At 46.2% G+C, this 24,556-nt stretch overlaps 1 long non-coding RNA gene across 1 annotated transcript; it reads right to left on the reverse strand.

Annotated features, from left to right (window-relative positions):
* Nucleotides 1-4,407: 4,407 nt before the first annotated feature.
* Nucleotides 4,408-6,595, reverse strand: LOC140066206 (uncharacterized). Its single transcript, XR_011848162.1, has 3 exons — nucleotides 6,531-6,595; nucleotides 5,907-5,978; nucleotides 4,408-4,534 (listed from the first exon to the last, which is right to left on the reverse strand). It is a non-coding gene; the product is annotated as an uncharacterized lncRNA (long non-coding RNA).
* Nucleotides 6,596-24,556: the final 17,961 nt, after the last annotated feature.

Consider the following 24,556-nt stretch of genomic DNA (forward strand, 5'->3'; position numbering starts at 1 on the left):
AAGGTTTGGACCATTGCTGATCTCTCCTAACATCTACATGGTCAAGTTCATCTCTATTGGGTTAAGTTTTGGGACAGAATTTTTGATGACTTCGGCATTTTTTTTAAAATTCTTCGGAACATGAAGTAATGAAGTAACAAGTAATCCTGCAAGAAGCATTTGCACGGGAGGTGAGGTCTAGTACAACACGTCTAATCCAAAGCTTTTTATTCTATAAACAACCGTCTCCGAAGGACAATGACAGGGATGACAGTCTCATCTCGGAGTGACTGATTGCCTCTCCGCATTCAATGGAAACACAAGCTCCACTTATGAATGAACTAATATGAGCTGTGGGTCACAAAGACAAGACCCCCATACACCAGAAGACAGGGGGCCTTCAAGGAAAGAGACACCTGTTTGGATGTCGAGACATCTCCAGTCAATAACAATCTCGGAGAGTGTTTATTGAAGACGTTCTCTGTAAACTATTTACGTGACCCAACATTAAGCAGAATGGTCCCTTCCACTGCGTCCCTTACATTAATACATGGATCTAATATTTACATTCCAAAAATAAAATTTTTTTCTTTGCTCCATTACGGTTCCTGTAACAAAAACACACGAGTTCTAAGTGGTGGATTATAAAACGTAATGTATACAGACGGTATTATATTACAGGTAGAGGAATCTTAATGAATTATTACCCGACTATAAACATGTGGCCTAAGAAGGACATTTGGGACAATTTTTTTTTACTTCAAAAAATTTCTATTTTTTTTTTTTTTGGCCATTTGAGAAAATAAAATGTTATTAGAAAAGTTTAAGGATAGTAAAATAATTAGTTAATTGTTAATATAGAGGCCGTCCCCTACTTTAGAATTCTCGACTTCCAGACAACTTATGTCATAGGGACCAAATTTTTTTCTGGGGCTACACTTAACTTAAAGGGGTTGTCCAGTAACATGAGGTTACCCCCTGTCCACAGGATTGGGGCTAATTTGCTGATCGGTGGGGTCTCCGTAATGGTACACAAGAAAATGGGTCCATTGTACCCCCATTCTACCCGTGAGGAGCAGAGAACAGGGGCTGGACAAGCCCTTTAAGAGCAAACCTACAGAACCTGTAGGTAACGCTGGGGTTGCCTGTATATAATAAATATAATATTTAGAGTAAAAGAAATAGATGTTGATCCATCGTTTTTATAAAACTGTTATTTTTCTTAAAATAAAAATATTTCAAGGAAATGGTTTTGAAAAAAATTATAATTTTTTGAAAACATTTTTAATACAATTTTGATTTGAAATATTTTATCTTATATTTTAGTGTGTCGGGTATGGGAAAAAAAATTCTTAAGAGTCTTTTGGATTATTACAAATTCCAAAAGATTGTTCAACAAAGATGAGAGTCCATCAAGTACAACCTAAAACCCAGAAGGAGAAACAAACCCAAAATATGCCGATAAATCTCTGGAGTCACCAATAAAAATCTATAGTGTTATAGAAGGTATAAAATGACAGATTTGTGAATTTTATAGTCTTTTCCCTACTTTAACTATTTTGCTGTTGAAGGGAATTTGGATAATTTTTTTTAAATTCAAAAATGTATTTTTTTTAAGTTTTTTTCTTCTCGAATTAAATAATTCTCTAAATAAAATAACAAAAATCTAAGAAGTGAAAATGAAGTACAAAAAAATCACTTTGTTGATTGTTATGTTCTAACAATTAAAAAATGTTTTTGTTTCATTTTTATTTACTTGTCGTGAATGTCAACGTTGGTTTTCGGAAAAAAATTTTTTCAAAATTTTAAGTTAATGATTCGGCTTATTGCTGGTCCAATGAGGTGCAACGTAGATCAAGTCATTGTCATTGATGATGGACCCTCTGCTGAGCCCAACTGAAGGTTTCACTCCAGGTTTTCACCTCTGCTGAGCCCAACTGAAGGTTTCACTCCAGGTTTTCACCTCTCCTGAGCCCAGCTGGAGGTTTGACCCCAGGTTTTCACCTCTCCTGAGCCCAGCTGGAGGTTTCACTCCAGGTTTTCACCTCTACTGAGCCCAGCTGGAGGTTTCACAGAATTTACGAAATTGGGGTTTTCAATGCATTTTTTAAAAATTTTTTTACATTTGCTTTTTGTATTATTGACGAGGATTTAGTTGTTTCCCTGGAAGAATCTTTTATGTTTCGTACATGATGTAATTAAGGCCCATTTAAAGGGTTACTCAATAAGTGTGCGGCTCTTGGCCCGATCCCACTCTTGCTGCAAGGCACACGAGCAACAAAAGAAAATGAAATGTTCTGTGAATAAATAGTGTAGTACTTTGGGATTTGGCCAACCTTTTCGAGATTTATGTGAATCAGATGTTTCACGATGTGCTTTCTCCAGCCCACTCCCACCCGAACGCCCCCCCCCCCACCATGTCCTCTACCGAGCCAGAAAAAGTGAAAATCTCAAATTAAAGAAAAAATACAATAGGGGTTTACAATAACGAAGAGGCACAACAGGCCTGGGATTTATAATTGGTACAAAATACTTGGAAATTGATTTTATTTTAGAGGTCTAGGCGGAACGGGGAAACTTTTCAAAAATGTAGTTGCTGGTTCCTAGTTGGGGTCAGTTTGAGGCAAAACGCAGGGGGAAAGTCTCTGTTGGATACTACAGTTTTTTTTGTTTATTTTTTAATAAATTGTCAAGGATCAGCAGAATAGGGGATAACAATCTGATTGTGATGGTCTGATCACTTGGGCCTCCACCACCCACTACTAGCTGGAGTGACGGGTCATCAATACCTTGAGATGGGGATAGGAGAGATAGTGGAGCAGGTCATTTAGGATATACGTTTGACCTGCTGCACTAGGTCGGGCTCTTCCCTCTTGTTATCCAAACTTCACCAATCAGGTGGTTAATAACAGTTCCTTTAGGGTTCATTCTGTAACTGCTACTATAGACGGTGACACTTCAACATTGAGGCTTGGGCATCATGAGAACATCATTCTACCTATGGACCTCTGGATCCAACCCCTGTTTAAGGTTCATCAAAAAATCCCATCAACCACATTTTACTGCAAACGATAAGATACGGAGAGTCCATGGTCATCTGAAGACCTCTTCGACTTGCTCCACTAGAGCATCCCATGCAAGTGTCATTCAACTGTCCTACTTTGGTCCATGGTCATCTGAAGACCTCTTCGACTTGCTCCACTAGAGCATCACGGGCAAGTGTCATTCAACTGTCCTACTTTGGTCCATGGTCGTCTTGATTCACCCCTTTTGTGTGTGGACAACCTGACATCTACCGTATCTAGCAAACACTTGCCCCTGTACACTGATGTCCTTACTAGTAGCCGACTCGGTGGAACATCATTTCTACTAATCACCATCGGTAGTAGACTTCAATAACATTCATGGTCCATGGTCGTCTTGATTCACCCCTTTTGTGTGTGGACAACCTGACATCTACCGTATCTAGCAAACCATTGCCCCTGTACACTGATGGCCTTACTAGTAGCCGACTCGGTGGAACATCATTTCTACTAATCATCATCGGTGGTAGACTTCAATAACATTCATGGTCCATGGTGATCTTGACCCTCAACCTTCTTCAAAAACATTGGAAATGTTTTTATTATTTAAAAAGTATTTAAAATACGACCATAGTCTTCTAAACCCTTGATCCCACCACCACTTATCAAACATGATATCTACTGCACCATCTTGCCTACACATTCCTGCATTTTATAAAATTCTTTCCTGGTTAAAGGTTCATAGTAATTTATGTCCATCACTACTTGAAGACCATGGGACATATTTTCCACCATAATCTCACCTATAAGGTTTCCTACCTTCCCTCTATAACATGAACTGTCCATGGTTATCTTGACCCAACCTCTGCTCTAAACCCAGCAGAACGTAAGGGCAACCATACCAACTGTCCAACTGACCAAAACAAGTTTTACCGGAAAGCCCCTATGGTCATCTGTATCCTACCTCTTCTCGAGGGTCATCATCACAACTACCACACCTTCTCACATTTAGACTAGAGAAGTTCTATAAGGTAGGTAGAATTTATCTCTTTGGACACCGAAGATTGAGGAGCTTTCCCTCTCAGACATGTTTTGGTTATATACTTCGTGAAGTCTTCGAATATCGACCACCATTACCCCTTCACGACCATCATGACCTTCGGAAATTGACATCCAAAAAGCTTCAAATATTTTATCACTCGTGGATTTTTGAAATGAGGCGCTGGTTCTCCCTGACCGATCCCCTTGTCGTGTCGAGAAGATATTGTTTTTCTGTATTTTATGTTGTGGATCAAAAAAATTCTTCGACAAACACAAAAAATACGATAACAATTTTATGACGTCCAAACTCTCCTTTCAACTTTTTACAAGTTTTATTTGGAAATCTGTCTGGACATCACAAGTGGTAAACATGAGACTAGCAGAAGACACAAGCGTCTGGTGGTGGTCGGGGGGCTCCATGGATGAAGACGACATCTGATCAGGTCATCTGAAGGTCAACGTCAAGTGTCCTCCTTAAAAATGGCCTTTGGCTGTATACAAATAAAAAGATTGGGCCAAAATTGTAATTACAACCATTGGGTGGTCCAGGACAATAACGGGAGACATGGGACTATCAACACAGAGACATGAAGAAGGTGGATGGAGCAGAAGCAGAAGACGGCAATAACATCAGGACCTTCTACAGTATTAAAATAACCAGAACACAATTTATACTGAAAATTCTACCAAAATATATGGAATAACAAGTATAGAAATTAGGTTACCCAGGAAGATGTTATATTCTTGTACGTAGGGGGCAGTATTATAGTAGTTATATTCTTGTACATAGGGGGCAGTATTATAGTAGTTATATTCCTGTACATAGGGGGCAGTATTATAGTAGTTATATTCTTGTACATAGGGGGCAGTATTATAGTAGTTATATTCCTGTACATAGGGGGCAGTATTATAGTAGTAATATTTCTGTACATAGGGGGCAGTATTATACTAGTTATATTCCTGTACATAGGGGGCAGTATTATACTAGTTATATTCCTGTACATAGGGGGCAGTATTATACTAGTTATATTCCTGTACATAGGGGGCAGTATGATAGTAGCTATATTCCTGTACATAGGGGGCAGTATTATAGTAGTTATATTCCTGTACATAGGGGCAGTATGATAGTAGCTATATTCCTGTACATAGGGGGCAGTATTATAGTAGTTATATTCCTGTACATAGGGGGCAGTATTATAGTAGTTATATTCCTGTACATAGGGGGCAGTATTATAGTAGTTATATTCCTGTACATAGGGGGCAGTATTATAGTAGTTATGTTCCTGTACATAGGGGGCAGTATTATAGTAGTTATATTCTTGTACATAGGGGCAGTATTATAGTAGTTATATTCCTGTACATAGGGGGCAGTATTATAGTAGTTATATTCCTGTACATAGGGGGCAGTATTATAGTAGTTATATTCTTGTACATAGGGGGCAGTATTATAGTAGTTATATTCCTGTACATAGGGGGCAGTATTATAGTAGTTATATTCCTGTACATAGGGGGCAGTATTATAGTAGTTATATTCCTGTACATAGGGGGCAGTATTATAGTAGTTATATTCTTGTACATAGGGACATTATTATAGTAGTTATATTCTTGTACATAGGGGGCAGTATTATAGTAGTTATATTCCTGTACATAGGGGGCAGTATTATAGTAGTTATATTCCTGTACATAGGGGGCAGTATTATAGCAGTTATATTCCTGTACATAGGGGGCAGTATTATAGTGTCACTATAGTGAGGTTTGTACATGGAGGGATAAGATCTAGTACAGACACGCGACACATCGTCTTGTATTAATTATCCCAGTTTGATGATTTTTTCCCTCTTTCGGGATAATTATGACACTTACTATATTTATCTCTCCGGCGGCTGTGGTCTTCTAGATCCGGATTTTTTTGGATGACGCACAAAATTCTGTAAACTATAAAAAAAAATTGAGGATAAACATGAAGAAACGAGGAATCTCAATGACATATTTCGGGTCGGTGATATCATCCGTTTGGGTAAGAATTTTGTCATCCAACTTTTTCTGTTTAGTTTTTTTTTCCGTTTGATTTTTTTTGTCATATGTCAGAAATTTGGGGCCACTCAGGATCGAAGCGTTTAAGAACTGGATCTTGTCCAAGGTTAAGGAGGGAGCGGAGCGATGATTAGTGGGACGTCTCTGGATTCTGTCTTACCTTCGGACTGATGACTTGAGTCTGGGCAGGTGCAAAACTTTTCGACACCTTTTTATAAACATGGATGTGAAATTTCATTATTTTCAAAGTGAGCGTTTGGCAGAATTATCCTGAACAATTCAAGTGCAAAGTTGAGGGAAGGTTTGCAGTTCGGGTTTGGGATATCTGTTCCCATTGCGGGGTATAGTGGGACTCTAGTCATGGGCCCAGCCAGCCGGGAGGGGGGGCCCATCATCACTCTGATCAGGTGCACTTGTACTATGTCAGCACATACAGGGCTTTCCCCCACTTACAGTGTAGCACGAGATGCGATGACATTACGAATCATTGCATCAAATGCACGGGGGAAGGGGGGGGGGGTCAAGATCTGCTGTCCCGATCCTTCCCCATAGCTTAGAGAGTGGGAGCAGCAACTCTGCACTATCCCACAGGCAGCAGTAATCAGGCCACATGGAGAGATCCCCGCATCGGAAATGAGGATTTATTTATTATGTGGCTGTTATATACTGTTACTATGGCGGCGCTATGACTATTAGCAACTCAGGACCCTGTGACTATAGGCTATGGGGCACTGTTACTATTGTCATCTGGGACCAAGTAACTAATGGGGGTCATTGTTATGATTGACAATTTGGGGGCTCTGTGACTATTGGCTACAAAAGGGACTGATAGTATTAGCTACAGAAAGGCACTGTGACTATGGGCTCCTGGGGGCATTCTGACTATATTGGTTACTGAGGGCCCTGTTGCTATTGGCTATTTTGGGGACCCTGTGACTATATTGTCTACTATTGGGCAATGTTATTATATTGGCTAGTTGGCAGGATCGTGACTATATTAACTACTATGAGGGCAATATTATTATATTGGCTACTGTGGGTGCACTATTAGCCACTTTGGAGGCGTTGTTACTATATTGGCTGCGGTAGGAGGGTACCATGACTATATTGGCTACTGAGGCGCATTGTCATTATATTGCCTACTGTGGCAGCACCGTGACTATATTGGCTACTGTGGCTCCAATATTATTATATTGGCTACTGTGGAGGCACCATGACTATATTGGCTACTGTGGGGGCAGTATTGGCTATTGTGGCTCCAATATTATTATATTGGCTACTGTGGGGCCACTGTTACTATAATGGCTAATGTGTGGACACTGTTACTATATTGACTACTGTGGGGGCACTGTCACTATATTGACTACTGTGGGGGCACTGTCACTATATTGACTACTGTGGGGGCACTGTCACTATATTGACTACTGTGGGAGCACTATTACTATATTGGCTACTGTGGGGGCACTATTACTATATTGGCTACTGTGTGGGCACTATTAGTTATTGTAAGGGCATAATGATTTTAAAGGGAGCAAGAGAAAAGTATTAGGTTTGTGATCAAATGTTGGAGGAGATGACGATAAAGCGATAAACTTAAAAAATGTTTGTGTTGATAAATCTGCATAACGTTGTACTTGGAAGAAGCTAACATGGCGGCCTGGAAGAAGAGGAAAAGAAAAAATGATCTACTCAAAGACATCATGTGTGCGGCACCAAATGTCCCGTATGTGCTGGTATCACCCATGAGCTCACAATACTGCAGCCCCTCCCCTGCACTGTGACTGTATATTATCTCCTCCTGTGAGGGGGGTAACATGGAGACATCTTATACCACCTCACATTTATCATCCACCATCAGAAACTGGGGCTCATTTACTAAGGGTCGTGGATCGCACTTTCGTCAGACTGTTGGTCTATTTGGGAGATTGCACGGTTTGGACGGGTATGTACGTAGTATCTGTGCTGCTTCCATGGTACAGGGATTAGGGGGCGGGCCGCTAAACGAACCGGCTGATTAGGACTGAGCGCGGGATATAACTTTCAAATTGCATCGCAAGACACTTACATGCACCAGGAAGAAGAAGGTGAAACTGCCCCCTATGTACAGGAATATAACTACTATAATACTGCCCCCTATGTACAGGAATATAACTACTATAATACTGCCCCCTATGTACAGGAATATAACTACTATAATACTGCCCCCTATGTACAGGAATATAACTACTATAATACTGCCCCCTATGTACAGGAATATAACTACTATAATACTGCCCCCTATGTACAGGAATATAACTACTATAATACTGCCCCCTATGTACAGGAATATAACTACTATAATACTGCCCCCTATGTACAGGAATATAACTACTATAATACTGCCCCCTATGTACAGGAATATAACTACTATAATACTGCCCCCTATGTACAGGAATATAACTACTATAATACTGCCCCCTATGTACAGGAATATAACTACTATAATACTGCCCCCTATGTACAGAATATAACTACTATAATACTGCCCCCTATAGGGTGTGTGATGTTCCCCAGGTCACTGTGGATGATATGTGGTGGATATTTATACATTCCATGTCCTGGTTCTGGTTCCGTGTCCCGGTGATGTTGATGTGTCGGGATGTGACTCGTTGCTCCGGTGGGATGAATCAGATGAAGTCTTTGATGAAGACTTTGTGCTCTTGATAGATTCCCAGACTACAAAGTCATCCTGGTCGGGCGCGCGGCCGGTGACGCAGGGTGAGATTGATGGACGTATCACCTCGGAGGTGCCGTCAGTTTTCCCTGATAACAAAAATCCATTTGAAACGCGAGAGCAAAACATTTCTTGAAGTATTTACATGTAGGACCCTCGAAGGGCTCCAAATATTCTTGATAAACAACCAAGGATTAGTTGAATCCATGTGAACGTCTCGCTGCTCGTCGGGATTAGAACATCTCAGATTCTCTTTCTTCTTGGCTCTGGGGAGACGTCTATGTTACAAGCCATTGTCTGTACCAGGATGACCTTGGAGGAGGACGAGGCGTTGGGGTTCTATCTCCGCCAGTTAGAACATCACTACGTCTACTGTCATGCTGGGTGTTCGGTCAAGGAGAGGACACGGGACATATTTCTTGGAGAACCTAGAGATGTCATCACGTACCTCGTATGAGGGCACATACAACATGTTTCGTTGGTCATGGTCGTGGTCTATCTTCTACCGGAGTCTTGTAGATCACGGCTCATGGACCTCTTCTAGTAGGAGGGAAGGATATGAAGAGTTTCTGTCAGAACATCTCGATTATTAGCCCCGAGCAACTGGTGGAGACCTCTCAAAAAAATCCTGAGCTCCTGATCGATAGGCCCTTGTCTACAGATCTTGAGACTCTGATCCATAAGTCTTCTGCCCATATTGAAAAGGTTTTTATAGGTCCTCCGATTATAGCCTGGAACCTTCTCTGTATTCTGAGCTCTTGGTCCAGAATCCGTGGCTCATGAGTGGTCCAGACGTTCTAGGTACCTCCTCAGCTATAGCTCCTGAGGCCTGGTCTACAAGTTTTTAGTTCTTGTTCCATAAACAACGAGCCCTGAGGCCTTGACCAACAGGCACTGAGCTCCTGCTCCATAGGTAGGACATTTCTGGTGCATATATGCTGTGCCCATGGTCCTCAAGCCCCCACCTACAGGTCCCGGGCCCATAGTCTCAAATCTATATGTTTTCTGTTTCCATAGCACCTTATTTCCAACTCTGATCATGAAGTTATCCGGTATCAAACCTCCCAACCTCTGGTATATAAAGAGGGGTACATTTTTTTGCATAATAAACCACGTCCTTGCCCTGCCCTTTACCCCACCCCCTAGGATTCCCACACTGTATAATAACTAGAATAATGGCTCTTACACAGTATATTCTCCTCCTGTACAATGCTCCCCCTCACTCTACTGTGGCCCCTGTCCTCCTCCATGCTCTGAATATTGTGGCCCCTGTCCTCCTCCATGCTCTGAATATTGTGGCCCCTGTCCTCCTCCATGCTCGGAATATTGTGGCTCCTGTCCTCCTCCATGCTCGGAATATTGTGGCCCTTGTCCTCCTCGATGCTCGGAATATTGTGGCCCCTGTCCTCCTCGATGCTCGGAATATTGTGGCCCCTGTCCTCCTCCATGCTCTGAATATTGTGGCCCCTGTCCTCCTCCATGCTCTGAATATTGTGGCCCCTGTCCTCCTCGATGCTCGGAATATTGTGGCCCCTGTCCTCCTCCATGCTCTGAATATTGTGGCCCCTGTCCTCCTCGAGGCTCGGAATATTGTGGCCCCTGTCCTCCTCCATGCTCTGAATATTGTGGCCCCTGTCCTCCTCCACGCTCTGAATATTGTGGCCCCTGTCCTCCTCCACGCTCTGAATATTGTGGCCCCTGTCCTCCTCCACGCTCTGAATACTGTGGCCCCTGTCCTCCTCCATGCTCTGAATATTGTGGCCCCTGTCCTCCTTCATCCTCCCCTCCTGGTTATTAAAGAAAAAGAAAACTACTCACCTTTCCATCGTTGCCCCACAATCCTGCTTCCTCTTCTACCCGGGACTCCAAGATGATGAGGCAGAGGGGCTGGGCCAGATGGCAGTAGCTCCTCCCCACGGTTAATCCCCGCTTCTCCATCTCCTCGTCATCTCGGAGGAACAAGTAGGATTGCGGGGAAACAGTGGCAAGGTAAGTAACACAGAGAAGGCAGCAGGAGCTGGTTCCACCTCCTGGTATCGGGACAGCGGGACATTGCAGGACAGCACGGGACATTCACCCTACCGCTCAGGACGGCGGGACTGCACCCAAAAACCAGTTGGGAGCTATGCTGTATTGTTTCACCCAATCATAGAGAGAACTGTGCAGCTGTAATCCCCGCTCCTACCTCCTTCCTGCAGAAATCTTCGGTATGTATTCCCCCCCCCCAGTATATATGCCCCCCAACCAGTGCGCACCAGCCATAAGGCGAAATGAGACAATCGATTTGGGTGCTGCCTGCCTGTGGACGACGGGGAAGGTGGCATCTTGAGGGCAGCTAAGAGGGGGCAAATAAAGGCAGGGGGCTAACTGAGCTGAGGTGGGGCAAATAAATAGGGAAGGTTGAATGTGTAGGAGGGAGGGGCAAAAATGAAGGGGAGGCTGACTGTGAGGACAGGGGGCAAATGTGTATCTAAAGTGCTGGCCTTGTGCAGGTCAGGTCCCGAGGATCGAATAACAGTGCAGCGTAGGGGAGTCCTTGCATCATAGATTTCACGTGCTGAGAATGTTTGTCTGCAGGGGGGACTTATACCCTCTTGTTAACCCCCTGACTGCCCTCCACGCCTGGGCACCCGGTTTTTCCTTCCTTCTTGCCACATATGAGGTGACACAGGACCCCCCCCCCCCCACATCCATGGCTACTAGACTGCAGGAAGTGCTGGTGCAAGGTACAATTCCTTCCCCTGGGTGTAGGCCGCTGCCTCCTGGATGAGCCCTGACTCCATACACAGTGTCCATTGTTCCTGGCCGCTGTGACACGCGCCGAGCCGAGGAAATCTCCGAAATATTTATTATTGCTTAACCTCGGTGGTTTTGTTAATGCCACAAGAAGATCTCGTAATGCGGGGCGACTGCCAGACCCGAAATTATACCCTAAAAATAATCCTGAGAGGAGGCAGGAGGCACAATCAGCCTCATTGTCCTCCGAGCCGGAGGTCTCCCGCTTCCTGCGCGCGCACATGTTCTGCTCGTCCTAATTGATAACACGGATCCTACTGCGGGAGCGGCCGAGGACCCATGTTATACACCGGGGCCGGGGCCACACAGGGGGCAACATTTAAAGGTGCACAGTCCACCATTATGTCACACAGGGGGGAAGATATTATCACCCGGACCATCACTTCCTGCCCTGATGATGTGGGGGTCAGTGTTATGGGGGCTGTGGGGGTCAGTGTTATGGGGGATGTGGGGGTCAGTGTTATGGGGGGATGTGGGGGTCAGTGTTATGGGGGATGTGGAGGTCAGTGTTATGGGGGATGTGGAGGTCAGTGTTATGGGGGGATGTGGAGGTCAGTGTTATGGGGGGATGTGGAGGTCAGTGTTATGGGGGGGCTGTGGAGGTCAGTGTTATGGGGGGATGTGGGGGTCAGTGTTATGGGGGATGTGGGGGTCAGTGTTATGGGGGGATGTGGGGGTCAGTGTTATGGGGGCTGTGGGGGTCAGTGTTATGGAGGGGATGTGGGGGTCAGTGTTATGGGGGATGTGGGGGTCAGTGTTATGGGGGGGATGTGGAGGTCAGTGTTATGGGGGATGTGGAGGTCAGTGTTATGGGGGATGTGGGGGTCAGTGTTATGGGGGATGTGGGGGTCAGTGTTATGGGGGATGTGGAGGTCAGTGTTATGGGGGGATGTGGAGGTCAGTGTTATGGGGGATGTGGAGGTCAGTGTTATGGGGGGATGTGGAGGTCAGTGTTATGGGGGATGTGGAGGTCAGTGTTATGGGGGGATGTGGAGGTCAGTGTTATGGGGGATGTGGAGGTCAGTGTTATGGGGGGATGTGGAGGTCAGTGTTATGGGGGATGTGGAGGTCAGTGTTATGGGGGCTGTGGGGGTCAGTGTTATGGGGGGATGTGGAGGTCAGTGTTATGGGGGCTGTGGGGGTCAGTGTTATGGGGGGGATGTGGAGGTCAGTGTTATGGGGGATGTGGAGGTCAGTGTTATGGGGGGATGTGGAGGTCAGTGTTATGGGGGGATGTGGGGGTCAGTGTTATGGGGGGGATGTGGAGGTCAGTGTTATGGGGGGGATGTGGAGGTCAGTGTTATGGGGGGGATGTGGGGGTCAGTGTTATGGGGGATGTGGAGGTCAGTGTTATGGGGGGATGTGGAGGTCAGTGTTATGGGGGATGTGGGGGTCAGTGTTATGGGGGCTGTGGGGGTCAGTGTTATGGGGGCTGTGGAGGTCAGTGTTATGGGGGGATGTGGAGGTCAGTGTTATGGGGGATGTGGAGGTCAGTGTTATGGGGGGATGTGGAGGTCAGTGTTATGGGGGATGTGGAGGTCAGTGTTATGGGGGGATGTGGAGGTCAGTGTTATGGGGGATGTGGAGGTCAGTGTTATGGGGGATGTGGAGGTCAGTGTTATGGGGGGATGTGGAGGTCAGTGTTATGGGGGGATGTGGAGGTCAGTGTTATGGGGGCTGTGGGGGTCAGTGTTATGGGGGCTGTGGGGGTCAGTGTTATGGGGGGATGTGGAGGTCAGTGTTATGGGGGGATGTGGAGGTCAGTGTTATGGGGGGATGTGGAGGTCAGTGTTATGGGGGGATGTGGAGGTCAGTGTTATGGGGGATGTGGAGGTCAGTGTTATGGGGGATGTGGAGGTCAGTGTTATGGGGGCTGTGGGGGTCAGTGTTATGGGGGATGTGGAGGTCAGTGTTATGGGGGGATGTGGAGGTCAGTGTTATGGGGGGATGTGGAGGTCAGTGTTATGGGGGCTGTGGGGGTCAGTGTTATGGGGGGGATGTGGAGGTCAGTGTTATGGGGGATGTGGGGGTCAGTGTTATGGGGGATGTGGGGGTCAGTGTTATGGGGGGGCTGTGGAGGTCAGTGTTATGGGGGCTGTGGGGGTCAGTGTTATGGGGGGGCTGTGGAGGTCAGTGTTATGGGGGATGTGGGGGTCAGTGTTATGGGGGATGTGGGGGTCAGTGTTATGGAGGATGTGGAGGTCAGTGTTATGGAGGATGTGGAGGTCAGTGTTATGGGGGGATGTGGAGGTCAGTGTTATGGGGGGGATGTGGAGGTCAGTGTTATGGGGGGATGTGGAGGTCAGTGTTATGGGGGGATGTGGGGGTCAGTGTTATGGGGGATGTGGAGGTCAGTGTTATGGGGGCTGTGGGGGTCAGTGTTATGGGGGATGTGGAGGTCAGTGTTATGGGGGGGATGTGGAGGTCAGTGTTATGGGGGGGATGTGGAGGTCAGTGTTATGGGGGATGTGGAGGTCAGTGTTATGGGGGCTGTGGAGGTCAGTGTTATGGGGGATGTGGGGGTCAGTGTTATGGGGGATGTGGGGGTCAGTGTTATGGAGGATGTGGAGGTCAGTGTTATGGGGGGATGTGGAGGTCAGTGTTATGGGGGATGTGGGGGTCAGTGTTATGGGGGATGTGGAGGTCAGTGTTATGGGGGGGATGTGGAGGTCAGTGTTATGGGGGATGTGGAGGTCAGTGTTATGGGGGGATGTGTAGGTCAGTATTATAAGGGCTGTGGAGGTCAGTGTTATGGGGGATGTGGAGGTCTGTTATGGGGGATGTGGAGGTCAGTGTTATGGAGGATGTGGAGGTCAGTGTTATGGGGGATGTGGGGGTCAGTGTTATGGGGGATGTGGGGGTCAGTGTTATGGGGGGATGTGGAGGTCAGTGTTATGGGGGGATGTGGAGGTCAGTGTTATGGGGGATGTGGGGGTCAGTGTTATGGGGGATGTGGGGGTCAGTGTTATGGGGGATGTGGAGGTCAGTGTTATGGGGGGATGTGGAGGTCAGTGTTATGGGGGCTGTGGAGGTCAGTGTTATGGGGGCTGTGGAGGTCAGTGTTATGGGGGATGTGCGGGTCAGTGTTATGGGGGATGTGGGGGTCAGTGTTATGGGGGGGATGTGGAGGTCAGTGTTATGGGGGGGATGTGGAGGTCAGTGTTATGGGGGGATGTGGAGGTCAGTGTTATGGGGGGATGTGGAGGTCAGTGTTATGGGGGATGTGGAGGTCAGTGTTATGGGGGGCTGTGGAGGTCAGTGTTATGGGGGGCTGTGGAGGTCAGTGTTATGGGGGGATGTGGAGGTCAGTGTTATGGGGGATGTGGAGGTCAGTGTTATGGGGGGATGTGGGGGTCAGTGTTATGGGGGATGTGGGGGTCAGTGTTATGGAGGATGTGGGGGTCAGTGTTATGGGGGATGTGGAGGTCAGTGTTATGGGGGCTGTGGAGGTCAGTGTTATGGAGGATGTGGGGGTCAGTGTTATGGGGGGATGTGGAGGTCAGTGTTATGGGGGCTGTGGAGGTCAGTGTTATGGGGGCTGTGGGGGTCAGTGTTATGGGGGGCTGTGGGGGTCAGTGTTATGGGGGCTGTGGGGGTCAGTGTTATGGGGGGATGTGGGGGTCAGTGTTATGGGGGGGATGTGGAGGTCAGTGTTATGGGGGGGATGTGGAGGTCAGTGTTATGGGGGGGATGTGGAGGTCAGTGTTATGGGGGGGATGTGGAGGTCAGTGTTATGGGGGGATGTGGGGTTCAGTGTTATGGGGGATGTGGAGGTCAGTGTTATGGGGGATGTGGGGGTCAGTGTTATGGGGGATGTGGGGGTCAGTGTTATGGGGGATGTGGGGGTCAGTGTTATGGGGGATGTGGGGGTCAGTGTTATGGGGGGATGTGGAGGTCAGTGTTATGGGGGGCTGTGGGGGTCAGTGTTATGGGGGCTGTGGAGGTCAGTGTTATGGGGGGGATGTGGAGGTCAGTGTTATGGGGGATGTGGAGGTCAGTGTTATGGGGGGGATGTGGGGTTCAGTGTTATGGGGGATGTGGAGGTCAGTGTTATGGGGGATGTGGGGGTCAGTGTTATGGGGGATGTGGGGGTCAGTGTTATGGGGGATGTGGGGGTCAGTGTTATGGGGGGATGTGGAGGTCAGTGTTATGGGGGGATGTGGGGGTCAGTGTTATGGGGGCTGTGGAGGTCAGTGTTATGGGGGGGATGTGGAGGTCAGTGTTATGGGGGATGTGGAGGTCAGTGTTATGGGGGGGATGTGGGGGTCAGTGTTATGGGGGATGTGGAGGTCAGTGTTATGGGGGTCTGTGGGTGTCAGTGTTATGGGGGTCTGTGGGTGTCAGTGTTATGGGGGGATGTGGAGGTCAGTGTTATGGGGGATGTGGAGGTCAGTGTTATGGGGGATGTGGGGGTCAGTGTTATGGGGGGCTGTGGGGTTCAGTGTTATGGGGCAGTGGATGTCTCTGAGGAGGGTATGGTAGGTCCCTTGGTTAGCTGAGGGTGCAGTCTTCTGTATACTATATTTCCCGTGTACATGCAGTGAGGATTATATACTATCCAGGACAGTAAATGCCTGCAGTGCACAGATGAGCCTGTAGGTGGCAGTATGCTCATTCCCTGCGGCCTGACCCTGCGTATAACATTCAGCACTGCCGGTGAATAACTCGCCACAATAATACATAAAACATAGCGATGCAATGACCGGGAATTATCATTTTCTCTAAAATATCCTGGAAAATTCTCCAGTAAACGCTGCGTCTCCCAAGCTAAAAATGGAGAGCGCCCCTCGAAGTGTTGATAGAGTGAATGAGCCTGAGCCATTGCCATAAGACCAAACAAAGAGGTAACCAAGGTGCATCATGGGGGTGTGAGACAAAGTACAAAAACTCCACTGTATGTAACCGCTGTGCCCACGGGAAAGTTGGGTGACAACCAATATGGCCGCCACAGGCTCAGGTCACTTGCCCGGTATCTGAATGCATTAGTTGAGGGCAGAACCTTAGTGTTATGAGAAGGGGTGAACCTAAAATCCCTGCCGCCTGAGGAGAGTTCTTCGTGGAATGTCTCACATCCACTGATCTCAAGTGTGAGGTCCTGCCGGTGTTGCCCCCAGCTGAGTCCTGTCTGAGGCAATAGGTTCATCTTGCCTCATGGCTGGCGCACCCCTGGTTAGGAGATTTACACAAACTCAACTTAAGGATCATGATACATCGAGAGGTAGAAGGTCTTATCAATCATCCCTGAGGGCTTAACTCATGGACCAGCATGACCACCATGGATGGACCTTGTGGTGGGGGTTGACTTCACCAAAACTTGACAAGTCTTCCAGAGGAACATCACAGTCTTGGAAGAAAAGCTGAAAAAAAAACCTTCCTTCTTATTTTTTGGGGACTCTCTCAGCATCTTGTTAATGTAGAAGACTAAAGTGAGGGCCTTCTGATAAGACACCTTAAAGGAAAGTTCTACTGGAAGGAGCTCAATCTCTTACAGAGGACCTCTCACATCATCGTTGGGTAACTGTTGTCACCACCAGGCTCCTCACTAGACGTCATGGTGTAACATCTCATATAACATACCCTAGGACCTAGGATTACAGGACCCTTGGACCTTTACCATGTGGTTGGTGGTGGGAGTGAGTGGTCCATTTTACCAGAACCACAGCACCAGAACCCTTCAGTCTGGTAGGTTGTACAGTGACACCACGAGATCTAGTCAAGAACATGTAAATATGTTGATATCACGGGCCAACCCAAACACGTCTCCCGATTCTCAGTGCTCCATCGTCAGCGTGCTTCCGGGTCGTAACTTACTAGAACATTCCCAGACATACAAAATGGAATCACCGGTGGGAGATGTGAAGACACCGGGTTCACAGATGAAGGGATATTCTTAGAAATAGAGAGTCAGTGCCGAATACTTTGGGGGCATGAAATGATCTGAACCCGGACTGTTTGGAGAAAGTTGGGATATTCTGGGCACATTGATTCCTATTGGTAGGGATTAATAGAAGGCAGCTGTAAGAGAGCGTTAGATCATAGAACATTCCACGAAGGTCCACAAATAGTTCTAGTTATTTTCTGACAGAGTGATGTCTCTATAGCAGAATGAAGTGGAAAGCGGGTGTCGTAAGCTCCTTGTTGTTCCTTAAAGGGACACGAAAATAACCATAGCCGCCGTGTGTAACATGTGCGACTCCTCGGCCTCCATGTTCTATAAGATACAAAGTAGACGTGTATTCCATTTATTCATAGAAGACTCTTTTTTTGTCGCCACCTCAGCCTAACTTCATCTTAGGGTGCATCAGGTACATCATCTCAGGGTGCATCAGGTACATCATCTCAGGGTGCATCAGGTACATCATCTCAGGGTGCATCAGGTACATCATCTCAGGGTGCATCAGGTACATCATCTCAGGGTGCATCAGGTACATCATCTCAGGGTCCATCAAGTACATCATCTCAGGGTCCATCAGGTACATCATCTCAGGGTCCATCAGGTACATCATCTCGGGGTGCGTCAGGTGCATCGTCTCGGGGTGCGTCAGGTGCATCGTCTCGGGGTGCGTCAGGTGCATCGTCTCGGGGTGCGTCAGGTGCATCGTCTCGGGGTGCGTCAGGTGCATCGTCTCGGGGTGCGTCAGGTGCATCGTCTCGGGGTGCGTCAGGTGCATCGTCTCAGGGTCCATCAGGTGCATCATCTCAGGGTCCATCAGATGCATCATCACAGGGTCCATCAGGTACATCATCTCAGGGTCCATCAGGTACATCATCTCAGGGTCCATCAGGTACATCATCTCAGGGTGCATCAGGTACATCATCTCAGGGTGCATCAGGTACATCATCTCAGGGTCCATCAGGTACATGATCTCAGGGTGCATCAGGTACATCATCTCAGGGTGCATCAGGTACATCATCTCAGGGTCCATCAGGTACATGATCTCAGGGTGCATCAGGTACATCATCTCAGGGTGCATCAGGTACATCATCTCAGGGTCCGTCAGGTACATCATCTCAGGGTGGGTCAGGTACATGATCTCAGGGTGCATCAGGTACATCATCTCAGGGTGCATCAGGTACATCATCTCAGGGTCCATCAGGTACATGATCTCAGGGTGCATCAGGTACATCATCTCAGGGTGCATCAGGTACATCATCTCAGGGTCCATCAGGTACATCATCTCAGGGTGGGTCAGGTACATGATCTCAGGGTGCATCAGATACATCATCTCAGGGTGCATCAGGTACATCATCTCAGGGTGCATCAGGTACATCATCTCAGGGTCCATCAGGTACATCATCTCAGGGTGGGTCAGGTACATGATCTCAGGGTGCATCAGGTACATCATCTCAGGGTCCATCAGGTACATCATCTCAGGGTGCATCAGGTACATCATCTCAGGGTGCATCAGGTACATCATCTCAGGGTCCATCAGGTACATCATCTCAGGGTGGGTCAGGTACATGATCTCAGGGTGCATCAGATACATCATCTCAGGGTCCATCAGGTACATCATCTCAGGGTCCATCAGGTGCATCATCTCAGGGTCCATCAGATGCATCATCACATGGATTATCAGGTGACAACATTAATATAACATATGGTAGATACTGGTGTATCTTACTGATAGGAGAAGATTGGAAGACTCTCTTAGGCTGGATGAAATGTGATTGCTGAGGACCTCCTCAATAATTCAGGGTTTGCAGTCTGAATCAAATAAAAAAACATGGCCATAAGTGGGCAACTTTTTGAGAAACTTTTAAAATGAATTTTAGATATCTTGATCATCCATCTCCGGTCAATTCTCCGAAGTCTACAAGATGATGGAAAAACAATTAAGAGTGAAGCGATCGGCACGTCGAGAGGATTGAGTCACTTGTGTATTCCAGGCCGTTCAGCCTTCTGCATCTTCTACTCTGACACAGAGATTTAATGTAGAATAAGAAATGATAACATCGGGATAAAAGAACAAAGAAGAAACTATTTCATGTCAGGTAGGAGGAAATTTGCCAAAATAAACATTGTCGTCTTGTTCTTTCACTGCTCCAGTTTTGATATGATAAAATCAGCCAAATCATTTACCTTCTCGTTCCTGTAACCTTCTCTGCTTTGTATCCGAGCAGACATCACTTAAAAATCCCATAAAGATTTAGGTGTTTGTGAGACGGGATAAGTAAGGACCATGGAAATTTCTGGCAGAATTTGGGCTGTTTTAGTCACTAAGTGCTCGCCTGGAATCCAAGTTGATGGAGGTTGAAGACTTGAGGAGATCGCTCCATCATTACGCGAACCTAACAAATTAAGTGTTCCTTAATTTCTTTATGTCAGGACGGAGGTAATTCATGGCTTCTTGGGTTTTCAGTTTCTTAAAACAAGATGAAGTTCTTAAGACATCTGCAGAAATTGCTTGGAAGTCGTAAATTTAGGGTGCACCAGAGCATGGCACTGTTGGGTATTAGGTGGTCCTCAAGAGTGGAAAGTGGTAGAGACCTCAAAGAGATAAATCAGGTCTTAGCTTTGTGCCAATAAGGTGTCATCTGTTAGGTTGGAGAACAGACGCCATGTCCAAGTCATCTGGGGTCATATTCACAGAGTCCAGGGATGACCAATGGCTCAATATTGGCAAAGTGTCATGAGAAGTTCTTGGAGGTCCTGTGTGACGTCATCAGCGGCTGCTGACATGGGAATTGCTCAGGTCTTTTACTTGTTCCGTGTTGTGACAAATTGATCTTGTCCCTATTTCACGTCAAGCTTCATTCCATCATAGAACCTACTACAAACATCTCTATGCTTTACGTAGAGGCATAAGTTGTAGGTACGTGGCAAAATGTATAAACCATTTCTGATGTCCATCTTGCCCAACTGAGTCGACTCTCCAATATGTGAGTTCACCTCCAGCTTGACAACCAACAATGCCCCCACTCTGCTCCAGTCTGACCCAGAAGAATGTGAGCACCAACCATTACCGTCTATGCTCCATTGAGTCTTCAAGGTATGCGACAACATGGGTAGTCCAAGCCACCATGATGCATGAGAAACTGAAAATGTTTCCAAACTCCCAGGTTTTCTCTGCATCATCTTGAGGTTTATGTAATACGAGGGTCTGGTCCTTTAAATATGGTAATGTATTGCACCCTTATTACGTCTGGAACGTGATGTATTTGTCTCAGAGTAGATGGTATTTATGTATCAGTGCCTAGAAACGGCAGCTGGTATTCATTGGCAGAAGAAGATAGACGTAATCATGTGAAGAACATATCTAGAGAAGTCCTTACACTGTGTCATGACTGCAAAATCCACCTCTAACCAGTCCCCCTGGACCTCATCATAATAATCATTTATGGAGTAAACGGTGGAAGATGACGTTAGGTTCTTCATGTTGTCCCTATTTTCCGCTTAGTCCTTCAAACATGAGATCTTCTAGATTTTCATACATGTTTTCGATGATTGATATCCGTCTTTTTACTCTTTTTTTATGCCTTGACTACAAGAGAAGCTTCCGATTCAACATTTATGGAAGATTTGGCTTGATTTACTTACTATCCAAAGGTATTCTCAAAGTCTTTAAAGCCGACAATTCTAAAACCAAGATCTCAGCATATCCAAAGTTTAAAATCTGATGCTAATGGTTCAGTAGAAGCTTCAGACTGAACATCAAGGGGAGGTTTGGCTTGATCAGATCAAATCTCAACCATTCTTTCCTGTACACTTGTAATCTTCTGAGAATGTTCAAAAGAAGCCAAAATGCAGGGTCTGAAGTTTGATGGTGTCCAACATGGTTCATGTAAAGCTCCCGGCCGATCATATATGGAAGGTGTAGCTTGATCAATCGATTATCAACAAATTCTTTTTCTTGCTACTCCTGCTATTTGCTCTAGACAACACTTACTCATCTGAGAAGGCCTAAAATCTAACCCACCATCAAAGAAGGTTCAATCCACTTGATCACATTGGGGGTCATTTACTAAGGGCCCGATTCGCGGTTTCCCGTCGTGTTACTCGAATATTTCCGATTTGCACCGATTTCCCCTAAATTGCCCCAGGATTTTGGCGCACGCGATCGGATTGTGGCGCATCGGTGGTGGCATGCACGCGACGGAAATCGGGTGGCGTGGCCAAACGAAAACCCGACGGATTCGGAAAAACCGCCGCATTTAAAACAAAAAATGTGTTGCGGAGCTTGTACTTACCTTCACTCAGCCCGGTTCGGTGTATTCCAGTGCCTTCCAATGCTCTTCAGCGCAGCAGCGCCACCTGGTGGACGTCGGAGGAACTGCCTTAATAAATCCCGGCCGGACCCGAATCCACCGCAAAGAACGTGCCGCTGGATCGCGAATGGGCCGGGTAAGTAAATCTGCCCCATTGACTCCACTCCACCCTGAAGACCAATCACCTATCAAACCCAACGGAAATGAAACGGGTTAAAAAGTTTGAAATACGAAAAAGTAAAAGAAGTCCATAAATACGATTTTTCAGAAGACGCGAACAATCGTCCAGTACGTCATTGTTTTTGCAAAGGCCTCGCGAAATTCACTGATAATAACAGTCTGCAAATATTTAAGAACTTGGCTTCTATCTGAGCAAACATTCTGTGGAACTTCACAAAACCCAGAAATTCCAAAGTAGAGAAACACTTTAAATATTTGCCTGTAACGTATTTAAAAAAAAATGTCTTCTTTTCTTAGAAAGTTTTCTTAATGTATACATGAAGTGATAAAGCCCCGTGATAGCACCGGCAGTCTGTGTACTTCCTGAGCACAATCGTAGTGTCTGACATGAAGCCTATATTTAGGAGGCCCTTCCATTCATCATACGTTCTGTTTAGATGGCTTCTCAGCTTGCCAGGCTCTGGTGATGACAGTGGACATCTTCTATTACAAACAGATACATGGTGGAACTCAAGCCCTGGAGGTGACCTTGCTGGATCTCGAAGCTTTTTTGGAAATCAGGGTGGTCTCCTTCTATACTAGAGAAGTCCAGAGGTGCCACCATCACATCTAGTCTCTGCAAGAGAAGGACATGACCAGAAATTAACGTCACTGGGGGATGAACGGTGAGGATGTGGTAGAAAAAGGGTCTTTTGGGAGAGTCAACTTCTGACTTTCTTGAACTTTTGCTGAATCCTTAACCAACCTAAACCTTACACGTTGTGAATGACCAGATTTAAGCTCTTAACCTTGACCCAATAGAGAGGACAACTGGCCTAAGCTGACAACTTACATTAATTTACTTTTGGTCAATTTCAACAGAACTGGCCATCCATCCATCCCGATGGTAGATGTGTGAACAGTGGAGAATCCATAAAGAAGACCCAAACACAATACAGGGCATCCTGGAGGATCATTGGTCATATAATCAAAAGTTGTGTCGGGAAATTAGGCATGATAAGTCCTCTGAGCTTTTTTGAAAACCAAGCCGGTCTCCTTCTGTACTAGAGAAGCCTAGAGGTGCCACCATCACATCTAATCCCTGCAGGAGAAGGACATGTACAGAAATCAACATCATTGGAGGATGAATGTTAGGGGTCTGGTAGAAAAATGGACGTTCAGGAGAGACAACTACCGACTTTCTTGAACTTTTGAGTTGGAGAGGTTTTGAAGTCATCGAAGGCAGATTAAGGAATCCTTGACCAAACTGAATGTCCAGACTCAATAGCGAGAACAACTGGCCTTAGCCGACAACTTACACTACATCACTTTTTGCCGGTTTCACCAGAACTGGCCAGAAATCCAACCTGGTGGTAGATGTAAGGGAAAGAAGGAGAATTGTGTGACAATCCATGAAGAAGACCCAAGCACCATACAGGACATCCTGGAGAATCATTGGTCATGTAGGAGACGACAGTGTATGGTCGGCTGTAGGGTGCTGCTCCAGACTGGGCGGGGATGACCATCTCTTCAGTCAGTGACGAGGTGGAGCCTCCGAGACCCTTCCAGTGATCGTGGTTCCTGCGCGCTTGTCACCAGCATGGTACCCGACCAATCCAGAGCAATGACCAAGCCAAGAAAAGCATTTCTCAGTGATGTCAACTGCAGAAATTCCAAACTCAAACATTTTCACATGAGACTCAACTGCGGGTACAAAGATGTGACAAACCAGCGAGTTCTCACCCTTATAGAATGGGATTCATCTTAAAGGAAATTTACCATGAGAATCCATCCTGATAAACCAGGGACTTCCTCATAGATCCGGGACTGTGGACACCCTCTTACGTTTGTTATCCATGGCCTCCTTCCTTCTAACTTTTAAATCTATGAGCCAGAAGCACTACGGGGTCCATTACCAGAGCCCCTTGATACTGCAGCTTCACAGGCTGTTACATTGTGCAGGAGCCCTTCCCACTCCCACTATATGAGATTACAAAGGCATAGGGGGGGGGGGGGGGATTGAAAATAAAGGAGGACGTGTAAGAAGATGACCCGGACCTGGTGCCTGGATCTATGAGGAAGTGTCCCTGGATTATCATGATGGATTTTGCTGGTAGATTTCCATATAATTCAGTTAAAGGGATATTCCGGGAATATGAATGTCTGATACAAAGTACCCATTATGTTATAAATAAATGCAGCAAACCTCAATGTCACTAATCACACAATGGAGCGTAAAAAGTTTGCTTTTATGATTCTCAACTTTTTATGGGCTTTCTAAAGTAGGCGGAGTTATCTCTAAGATGGCCGTCATCTACAACTCCCATGATCGCACAGTTCTCAGTAACAGCCCCTCCCTCTTGTGCTCTGCTTCCTGTGATGATGTAACAGACTGTCCTGCTCTGTTACCATAGTAATGATTATTTCTCCATCACACTGCATCTTCACATCAGTTTTCTACTAAGGGGAGCAAAATGTTAAATAACAAGTAATTACATATCAGCTTCTATTTTACTGATCTATTTGAATATGAATTATGGTTATTCCTAAAATATCCCTTTAATTATACCCCGGTCTCATTTCCTGCTTTGTTATTGGTCCATCT

The sequence above is a fragment of the Engystomops pustulosus genome, chromosome 6 (assembly GCF_040894005.1).
Source record: "Engystomops pustulosus chromosome 6, aEngPut4.maternal, whole genome shotgun sequence".
NCBI classification, from domain to species: domain Eukaryota; kingdom Metazoa; phylum Chordata; class Amphibia; order Anura; family Leptodactylidae; genus Engystomops; species Engystomops pustulosus.